Raw genomic sequence first — 10,565 nt, 5'->3', positions numbered from 1 at the left:
GTCTGCCTGCGTGCCTTGGTACATGCCCCCCTCCAGCTTCAGACCAGCCACGGCATGTTAGTCCTGCTCACAGTTGGAATGTTTCCGACGTCCCCTCCTGCTGCCAGGTGACAGAAAAGTTAATTTTTGGCCAAGTGTCTTAAACAGGATTGCAGTTTGCTTGCTTTCTATAAATGAAGTTCAGAATTACTCAAGAGCTGGTACATTAGCTCCACCATAGTCACGGACCAGCTTCTTCTTATTTAACTGCTTCGTTTTCCTTAGTCTCCTGGGGCAAAGTAGCTGCTTGAGCTCCAGCGGTGACATCCACATTCTAATCAGCCAGGAAGAGAAAATGAAGACCTCAAACATAAGACTCCCTCTTACATCCCATGGGCCAAACGTTGGTCATAAGGCTACCCCTAGCTGCAAGGGAACCTGGGAATGTAATCTATATCTAAGTAGGGGTTATGCCCTGTATGTGTTCTTATGACTAAGGAAGTAGAAGTAAGGGAGAATGGGTACTGGGGGGAGGGGACTAGCAGGCAGCCATAGATCTCAACCTAAACCTATTTTCTGGTTCCCGTCTGAGTCTGCATGGCAAGGACTTTGGTGATTCCAACAGGGGGCTTTGGAAGTCTACTTTCTGCAACTTAGTCCATTGCCTAAGGCTAAGCCTTTGAACTGGGCCAAGTCCTAGAGAAAGGGAAAAGCAGAGCCAGCTTGCCAGTGACATTTCCATCTCCTCCTTGCGCTGCGAGCCTGCCCAGCCTCTCTTACCAACCCACCATTTGTCTTCCTTAGGCTTTTGCGTGGGTTGAAAGCTAGCGTATTCTGATGAGGGTGACATTTCTCTGAGCCCCTGGGGTGTGTGAAGGTGTGCAGAATATCTGCCCAATGACCCATGGAAACAAGGTGTGGCTAAGTACAGAGACTTCGGTAGAAAAGCAGTTAAGCAGGTCTTCACCTTGCTCCTTGCCCCTTCCTTTCTCTCTCTCTCTCTCTCTCTCTCTCCCCACCCCAAATCAGCACCTTTCACCTGTTGGTGACAGAACCAGAATTCAGGAAGGACACATGGATGGCCCTTACATCACTTCAGGGAAAGCGGGAAAAGGTAAAGGGGTACTAACAACCCTCTGCCCTCTGCCCAGAGCCCACAGCAGCTGCCACACGCCTCTGTCTCATCCTCCTCTCCTCAGATAGCCCAGCCCTCAGGGCTCTAACGAGGACAGAGAGGAGTCCCTGGGCTCTAGGAAGAAAAGTCTGCCTCACCTCTCAGGTCCCATCCGCCCTTGACCTGAGCCAACATTCACCCACAGTCCAGTGCCCGGGTGGAGGTGACCTCGAGCCTCTTCCACACGCTCCAGCCTTCCTGGGCCCTGGTGTTTTCAATGATTCCCCATGACCTGCTCCTCATCTAACTCAAAACCACCTGGGTAGGTGTTTAAAACTCACTTTCTAGGGCACCACCTGATATCTTCCAGAAGTCAGCATGAAGCCACCCACCAGGTAGGGACCAGATCCCCCAGGCCAGGCTCAGCTGAGCCCAGTCTTGTGCCCCCTCAAAACAGTTACAGCCTTCACCCTCGTCAATAGCACTCCCCATGGTGGGCCATCTCAGAGCTCCTTGTACCTTAAACATACACCTAATCCTAACCCTAACCCTTACCCTAGAACTAATGCTAACCCTAACCCTAATGCTAGCTCTAAACCTAACCCTAACCCTAAACCTACCACTAGCCCTAACCCTAACTGTAGCCCTAACTGTAGCCCTAACCCTGACCCTAACATTGTGCCCCAACCGTAGCCCTAACACTAGCCCTAACCCTAGCCCTAGCCCTAGCCCTAGCCCTAGCCCTAACCCTAACCCTAACTTTGTACCCTAGCCCTAACCTTGTGCCAAAGGGATCTCATGTGATCTCCAGTGTTCTCATGCTGTGAGAGTGTCTGCAAACTCACAGACATGCTCTGGAGCAGACTGAACCCTCTGAGAGGCCAGGTCGGGGTGATTCTCTTCATTCTCATTAAAAACTCTCATTATTGCATGTTCTCAGGCACCTTTCTCCTCTGCTTGACTCGGGTTCACACATTCACCCTTAGTCATTGAATTAGTGTCCTATAGAGAAACAGAACCGATATGGGGTGGGGGAGAGAGATATCAAGAAATTGGCTCATGTAATTATGGTTGTCAGTCTAGAGACTCAGGGAAGAGTCAATGTTGAGGTTCAAGTCCAAAGACTGTCTGCTGGTAGAATTGGGGAGGTCAGACTTTGTTTCACTAAGGCCTTCAACGGACTGGGTGAGGCCGTAACCCTAGCCCTAACTCTAACCCTAACCCTAGCCCTAGCCCTAACCCTAACCCCAGCCCTAACCCTAACCCTAACCCCAACCCTAACCCTAGCCACCCACATTATTGAGAGCAACCTGCTTTATTCAAAGTCCATTGATGTTAATGTTAATCTGATTTTAAAAAAAACAACAAAAAAACACCACACAGATATATCCAGAATGTTTGACCTTGTATCTGGGCACCATGGCCCAGGCAAACTGATACATAAATTAACCATTCACATGGCCCAGATGTTTGAAAATTATTGCAGATGATTCCTAGAGTTTCTTTTAAGCAAAAAGTCAGTGATTCTAGGGCTCTTGACATGAAGGCTGACTACTTTTCAAAGTGTGGTCTTTGGACCACTGCTTGTCACAGGTCAACGAAGTGGTCAGGAGATGGTGTGGCAGTTTCAGAAAAAAATAAGTTGATGTACATAAATGTAACAAATTTTGATATGCGAGATAAAATATTATTCCAGGAACACCACAGCATTTTAATAAGTGTTATACTTTTTAAGGGATCCCAAGGTTTATATTGGTCAGTTGGGCTCATAGTCGATTAAGGATATGGTTGAAGTCAGCTGATGGGCATTAATAAGTTATTTCTTGTGCTTGTTAAACTTGCATTTTTCGTTGTTACTTTTTTGTCCGCCATACATCCCAGTTCATAAAATGCATTTAACTCTACGGGCTGGTTCATTAGAGCATAAAAGTCATGATAAAAATTAATAAGTAAAGTTCTACAACCCAGAATGATGTCAAAAATAACAAAAGGTGAACTCCAGTGCAACTATTGGATTTAATGTGTGTGTTTTGGGACAGGTAAAACCGGTGATAAATATGTACAAGCAACTGTAAGAGAAAGTGCAAAGAGGAGGTACTATGATCAATACCTGAAATTACACTTTATCGATTCTGTATTAGTTCAGTCTGCTCTTTCCCATGAGTTGTCTGCTGTGAAACCATCAAATAATGGCTTGGAACTCATCAAAGCCTTGCATAACCTTCAATCAATGCAGAGGACCCCTCCTGGGAGACTAATTAAACTTTCTAGAACAAGTGTGAAATCATGCATTTCCGGGGAAAATGGATGGGCAGTGCTCCTGAATTGAAGAGCGGTCCCTGAAATTCTAGTGACAATGGCCAGGTTAAGTGATACGCCCAGAACTGTAAGCACTTGAACAGAATGGCCAGGGTGGATGCCAGGAAGCAATGGCCTCCGTTACCCCAGGCCCGAGCAGCTGTCCCCCAGCTGCTGCTGTTTCAAACTGAAGGCAGATGTGTGCAGAGTTCCCTCTGTATGTTGGAAAACATGAGAATTTTGTGGGTACAGCTGCCAGAACATCACAACTCTCCCCGGAGCTCCGGCCTACTGCTAAAGCCCCCATGGACTTAGAAAACAGATTGCAGACTGCCCAGCAGCAGCAGGAGTGGAAATCCATGTCAGTGATTGGTCTGAAGGCTTCTGCTCCCTTCTGTGAATTGAAAAATCCTATGCTTTTATCAGGTGAGTCTGATTATGCTGACAATCTACACCTCCCTCTCATGGAAAAGACTGCTGACCCCAGAATAGACACTTGGATGGCTAAGAACTGAGGCACAGAAATACATTTTCCTCTTATCTTTCACTCCTCTCCTAGGGGCCCTGCCTTTCCCAGCTACACTGTCTGTGCATTGAGGGGAATACACGAGGTTTGCATCCCTTTGCACCTATTTCAGAGAGCACTTCCCCAGGGATAGGAACAAACCAGGGAGAGAAGATGGAAGCCACTCACCATGGCTCCTTGCTCCCTGGAGGGCCTGCTCAGAGGGCCGTGTGGGGAAGCCAGGCGCTCATGGACACGCACAGTGAAGGAGAGCTGAGACTCAAAGCCAGGTTCTCCCCGACGGGGCCTGGTGCTCTCTCCGCTGTCACTCTACCTGGTCAGGGAGGTCCTAACGGAGGTGGTGGGTTGGAGTTTGCTTGGAAGCCTGAGTGAGATCTAGCCAAGCAAAGACCATTAATGAGTTTTCCTTCAGTGCCTGAGCACTGAGGAGCGGCATTCGCTGCAGTAGATACATAATGAATCATTCATTGCGAAGCATGCAGATCACTGGTTGAGAAGTCAGCGGAGCTACTGGTATGTTTTAGCTCTGGCGCCGCCACCAGCTAGCTGTGTTCCCCTTGGGCAGGCTCCTTCTCCTTCCTGGGCCAATCTTTGCTCAAACCCAACAGGGCAAAGGACGAGATTAAATGGACTGCAGCAGGCTCTGCTTTTCTTAAAATCCTGGGGTGCTCTTGTTGCTCATGGGACCTCTGACACGCATCCCAGCCAGGTGCCTGAAATCTGGGTGATTTTGCACCGAAATCAATCCCAAATGGGGCCGGCCAAGGATGCGGCCACGGAGCAGAAGCCTCTGGCTGGATTAGTGGGAAGGCGAGCAGACAAATGCGGCAAAGGGCCCTGAAAGACAGAGCCGCGTGTCCCACCAACTGACGGGACCCAACGGGGCGAGTGAAGTCATGAGGCGACGCGGCTGGCGGGACTGCAGGTTTGGAATTCAATGCCTTTCGGGCCCGGCCCAGTTTAAGGCTGGGAATAAAGAAATGCATTCGGGACGCCAAGCCCCGATCCGCTCCCTCTGTGGCTCGGGTGGAGTGTCTGGGATGGGCATGACTCATGTGGAAACATTCTGCTCTCTCATGCCTCCAGGAGCTCCTGGCGCAGCCTGTGGCAACCACGAAAGCAGGCAGGACAGGGCTGCCCTCTTCTTTGCTGAAACAAATGATTAATTTTCAAGGTGGATGAAAAGTTTCATCAGAGTTATTCATAAATCTGCAGAGCTGTATTCCTTCAGGAATTTCTTCTGTTTCTGCAATCTAGCCTTATTTTCTCAAATGCATCTCCGGGAAGTAAAAGAAATTAATGAAACATTTTTTAAAAAATCACCCAAGGCTCCTAGACTACTCACTGAACACCAACCCCCTGTAGTACCTGCAGCTGAATTCAATGGAGGAATAGTTTTCCCAGCACTTAAAGAGAGAAACTGATTGTTTTCACTGAGCTGAAACCTCTTAATGGGTTTAATGATTCAAATGCTATTTTAATTGCTTAATTGCTAGCAGGAAGCATAATAAAGTTTATATTGGCCTGATGTGTTTTTTTTTCTAAGGATTTTCTCCAATTCCACTATGGTTTGGTTTTGTTTTTTTTTCTATCCCTGCACTGCAGTAGGTAGTGAGTGCCACATGCTGTGCTGGGAAGAGTAAACCATCTCTTTTCATATTCTCAACCACCATGTGAAACAGGTATCATTAGTTTCATTGCCTTCTGTCTGAAGAAAGAAATTATTAGGAAAAAGGGAGATGAACTGCATAAAGTTTATAAAAGGAGGATTCAGACAGACTCCCCTGGATGATGTAACTCCGGTCCTTCCCCAGGAACTTGAGTACCTGCTCCCAGTGGCAGGAACACGCCCAGGGAGCAGTTGGTGCATCACGTTGGAAAGCCATGCAGTCGTTGGAAAGCCATGCAGTCGCTGGAAAGCCATGCAGTCGTCCCTCAGCCCCCCCTCCTCCCCCTCCCACCCAGCCTTTAAAGCTCTGTCTGGTGATGCTGGGACTGGGACTCTGCAAACTGCTGTTCTCCTTTGTCAACCAGGTGGGGGTGCTGGAAGGCGGGAGGATCCTGGAAGACACTGGTCATTCCTTCTGCTTGCTGTGTTTGTGTCAGCTGAGCAATGGCCTTTAACTAGTTGGTTCCAGGCCAGCATCTTTCTATCAGCCTCGCTGCACCCTGGCCAAGGTGCCAGCGTCAGTTGGGCAGTGACCTGTCCTGGGTCATCTGAATCCCAGCTCTGCAGGGTCCCTCCTTCCAGCTTCGAAACCCTAATAACACCGGCCTCTCCCCTTCCAACTCCCAGCTCGCTTCCTGCAGTTACTATCTCTGTGCTCAACCCATTCCTTAGATTAAATTCTCTCTGCTGAAATACCTGGGGTGGTTTCTGTTTCTACTCTGACTACTGACACAAATGCTTAATGATACCAGCCATTAATCCTCTATTACCCAACAAATTCTGTTACACACACACACACACACACACACACACTTTCCTGTTTATCACACATCTCTCTGATTAGAATTGTCTTCTCAAGTAGAGCTCCTACAGGGAGAACTTGCTGTTCAGTAAACATACACTTACAGTTTTCATTTCGACGCTGTGTTCATACCTCAGTCCCTGGAGGCTGCCTTTGGGCCATGGAGACAGACGGACCATTCCAGGGACACTGGCACGTGTTTCCTGCTCTTGCCCAATGAGGGTCAGACCCGAAACTGTGTCATTCCACCACAGCCATGGCGCCCTCACTCTCCGACCATCCTCCTCTGGTGTTCTGCCTCCAGTTCTGCCTCATATTGGTGCCCAGCATGAAAACAATGTTCTTTAAATGGCAACAGCTAATACTGAACGACAAGGTCCCCTTTCTGAAAACACGTGTTCCTTTCTTTTCTTTCTTCTCCAAATAAAACTCACCCAGAAGGATCTGAGAAAGCCTTCGACATCAGGACATAAATGCCCAATACGGCTACCCTACCTCATCTCAGGGAGCATTTTCGTTTTATTTGCTTTTTAAGAAACCTCTAACTCAGTGATGGCGAACCTATGACACGCGTGTCAGAGGTGACACGGGAACTCATTTTTTTGGTTATTTTTCTTTGTTAAATGACATTTAAATATATAAAATAAATATCAAAAATATAAGTCTTTGTTTTACTATGGTTGCAAATATCAAAAAATTTCTATATGTGACACGGCACCAGAGTTAAATTAGGTTTTTTTAAAATGCTGACACGCCGAGCTCAAAAGGTTCGCCATCACTGGCCTAACTTGTTTAGATCAAGGGGATCGAGCCTTGATTTTAGAGTCTCACCGCGCCGAGCACAGGGAGGACTTTTCAGCGGGGAGGGGCGGAGAGAGGTGGGTCTCACACCCCACTACTGAGCCTCCTGCTCAGCTCCCTTTACGTTGGCGCTGAGATAAAGACACGTTCAGCCTCACACAGTCCTTCACTGTCCCCTGCCAGACCACAGCTGATCTCCTCTCTGCCAAAGCCCAGCGAGCGCCCCGGGGAGGCCACAGGGCACCTCCACGCCTCAGAACAGCTGTCTTTGTAAGGACGGCCAAGCAAACATTTGCCTCCGGCTGGCAGCCGGTTCCCAGAGCTGACTGCACACGTATTCACGCGCCCTGCTGCGCGTGGAGCTGGCAGGGCCAACATCCTGCTGGACTTTGGGGGCCGCTGAACAAGCAAGAGTCCCCCCACATCTTAGCAGACGGGTGTCCCAGGCATCCTTTGTGAGCTTTCACAGACAGGCCGTGTGCTAGTGAGACTCCGATCCTAGATGTCTTCCATACTCAGCCCACAGGGGAGAAGTTATGCCCAATCCTAACTCACTCCTTTGAACGAGGGGCATTGCCAGCGCGGGTACAGGATGACAACCCCAAGGAGGATTTAACCAGGAGCCACGGTTAAAATGCAGGCAATGGGGAGGCGCTGAGGGGATGGAAAGGGCCTGTGCCGGAGGCTAGGGGTCTTGTCTGGGGCCATGCTACAAGCCATTCCTGAACTTGAACAATTGGCTAAATCTTCTCAGACTGCTGTCTCCCTGGCTGGAGTTTTTCAGGTTTCCCTACATGCTCTGTATGGTTTGCTGGGGCTGCCCTACCAGTGGCACAAATCAGGTGGCTTAACTACAGGAATGTACCATCTCATAGCTCTGGAGGCTGGATGTCTTAGGTCTGGGCATCCGCAGAGCTTGGCTCCTTCTGAAGACTGGGGGGGGGGGGGGGGGGGGTGAAAGGTGAGGAGGGGGGAGGGGGGAGACTGTACCATGCCTGCTCCTGGCTTCCGGTGGTTTGCCGACAGCCTTTGGCGATCCTTGACTGGTGCACGCATCACCCCGATCTCTGCCTTCGTCTTCACATGGCGTTCTCCCCGTGTGCGTGTCTCTCTCTGTGTCCAAATGTTTCCTCTTTGTAACAACACAGTCGTATCTGGTTAGGGCCCATCCTAATGATCTCATCTTAACATGCTCATCTGCAAGGACTTTATTTCCAAATAAAGTCATCCTCATGGGGGCTGGGGGTTAGGCCTTCAACATCTCTTTGGGGTGATACATTTCAACTGGTAACTCTCTGACCACAGATTCCTGCGGGCAGGCCCCATGAGCCATGAGCTGGCCTCCTGTCTGCGGGCAGCCTGCCGTGGGTCTCCCCCTGCTTCTCTGGAGGGAGGCAGGGGCGCAGATGGAGCAAATCCTGATGACCCCTTCCAGCTGTGTGACGCCAGGCAAGTCACGTTCCCTCTCTGAGCCTCTGTTTCCGCATCTGGGGGTGAGAGGTTTACTGAGAAAAGTAATGAGCTGAATAAAGCAAAGAAGTACTGGGCTGGCACATGGTAAGTGCTGAAAAAATTATAGCTGTTATGTATTCTCCTGGAGTCAAGGAGAGGACGGGCCAGTGACTTCTAACCCTGTCTGCACATTCGAATCTTCTCGGTGAGCTTTGTAAACGCTCTTGGTGCCCAGGCCCCACGAGATCTTCTGACTCAATTGGTCTGGGACGGGGCCCAGGCACGGATATATTTAGAATTTCCCTGGTTGATTTTATTATGCGGCGAAGATTGAGAACCACTAGAATAGATGAAAGGATTGAAAACACCCATGGAAAGTCTCAATGCAGTTGAAAGTCAGAAGAGGTTGACTTGTAGCCACTTGGCCAGAGGGTCCAGGCTGGGGAGCTGCCAGGGACGCTTAGAAAACTGGCGAGTGGGTGACCTAGATTCAGAGCCATTCCTCACCCCGTGGTCTCCCTGGTGAGGAGCGTCACCCTGGGACACTGCTCAGGACCTTTCCTCCCACCGCTACCTTCCACCACCCGTCTGTCCGCAGGGCCCGGGGAATAGCCTTCCTGCCTCAGCTCCAGGTCTGCCAAACAGTCCCCAGTTAGAGTTAGTGTCAGATAACAGCCTGATGTGCTGCCCTCCCAGGGGCATTTGCCTGGCGCTCAGCACAGAAGCAGAGATCCTCCGGGGCAGAGATTGTGGACAACACAGGGTAGACTTGTAGAATGGGGCTGGCTGAGCATCTCACACCCACCACATGGGAACTGCCTGCTTTGAATGAGCATGGCTCCCAAGCCCTGCAGTCGTCAACTGGAGAGCTTCTGTTACACTCCTCCCACCCCCAGCACCAGGTCCTTCCCATGCCTGGACGTGGGCGTGGGGGCAGCTGTCTGGCAGGTGCAGGGGGATAAAGCTCTCAGGCCCCTCTGCTGAGTGAGGAGGCAGCTGGAGAGGAGGACAGCCCCCTCCCCCCACCTCCCGGCTCTCTCCAGCTGCTCCGTCACTTCAGCTTCATGGTCAGGCCCGGCCTCGCTCAGCTGTGGCCTTCTAACGGGGTCCCTTGTCCGCTTGGCATTAGACACCTGCACTCATTCTCCTCCTGCAGGTCCCGGGGTCTCTCACTCCTGCTGGACTCCAGTCCTCCAGTGACTTCTTACTATGCGAGCGAATGAGGAATAGTAAGTGACATATGTAAATAGAAGCCACCTTAAATGCAAAATCTATATAACTTAATTTATTATCGCGAAGAGGTGAGGCATGTCCATTGGCTCTTCAGCAGAATTAATAAAAGCGTAGCGAGCAGAACGAAGGACGCAAGGACCCCCTCCATCCTGATCTGCTCGGAGTCCTGCGTTTGGCTCAGCGCCGTCCATGTGTTCGATTTCAGCCAACAACAGGTCAGAAGGAAGAGTAGCCAGAGAGGCTATTCTCTTAGTGCAAAGGAGGATGTTCTGGTTCCATCCGACCATAGCAACTTGGTGACCTTGGACTTAACTTTGGCTTTTGGAGACTCAGGATATGTGTTTGCTGGATGCTTGTAATTCAGGGAAAGAGCATTTGCTGGACAGGGGAGCGCAGTTGCTCACCCCAGAGACTCCGTCTGAGTCCAGCCTGGTGTTGAGGACCCCGCGGCCTTCTGCTCCTGGTGTCGGGGAGGGGAAATGAGTTCCTCTAAGCCGACCACTGGGGTGCAGAGGGCGGGGGGAATGGTGACTTTTCCGAGCGAGGGCAGGAGCTTTCTGGATCGCCCCGGCGGGTTCCCACTGCCTCTCAGACAGACTGGATGCCGTTAAGCCCGGATTTCCTGGCAGGCCCGCCGGAGGCTTTTCCAAAAGGCATCTCAGCCCGCAGGGCACAGCCTTTCCCTGTCTCA

Source organism: Myotis yumanensis, unplaced genomic scaffold, assembly GCF_028538775.1.
Source record: "Myotis yumanensis isolate MYYU_CA2020_CCGP unplaced genomic scaffold, mMyoYum1.0.hap1 SCAF_4, whole genome shotgun sequence".
Taxonomy (NCBI): domain Eukaryota; kingdom Metazoa; phylum Chordata; class Mammalia; order Chiroptera; family Vespertilionidae; genus Myotis; species Myotis yumanensis.
This window is presented reverse-complemented; position numbering follows the sequence as displayed.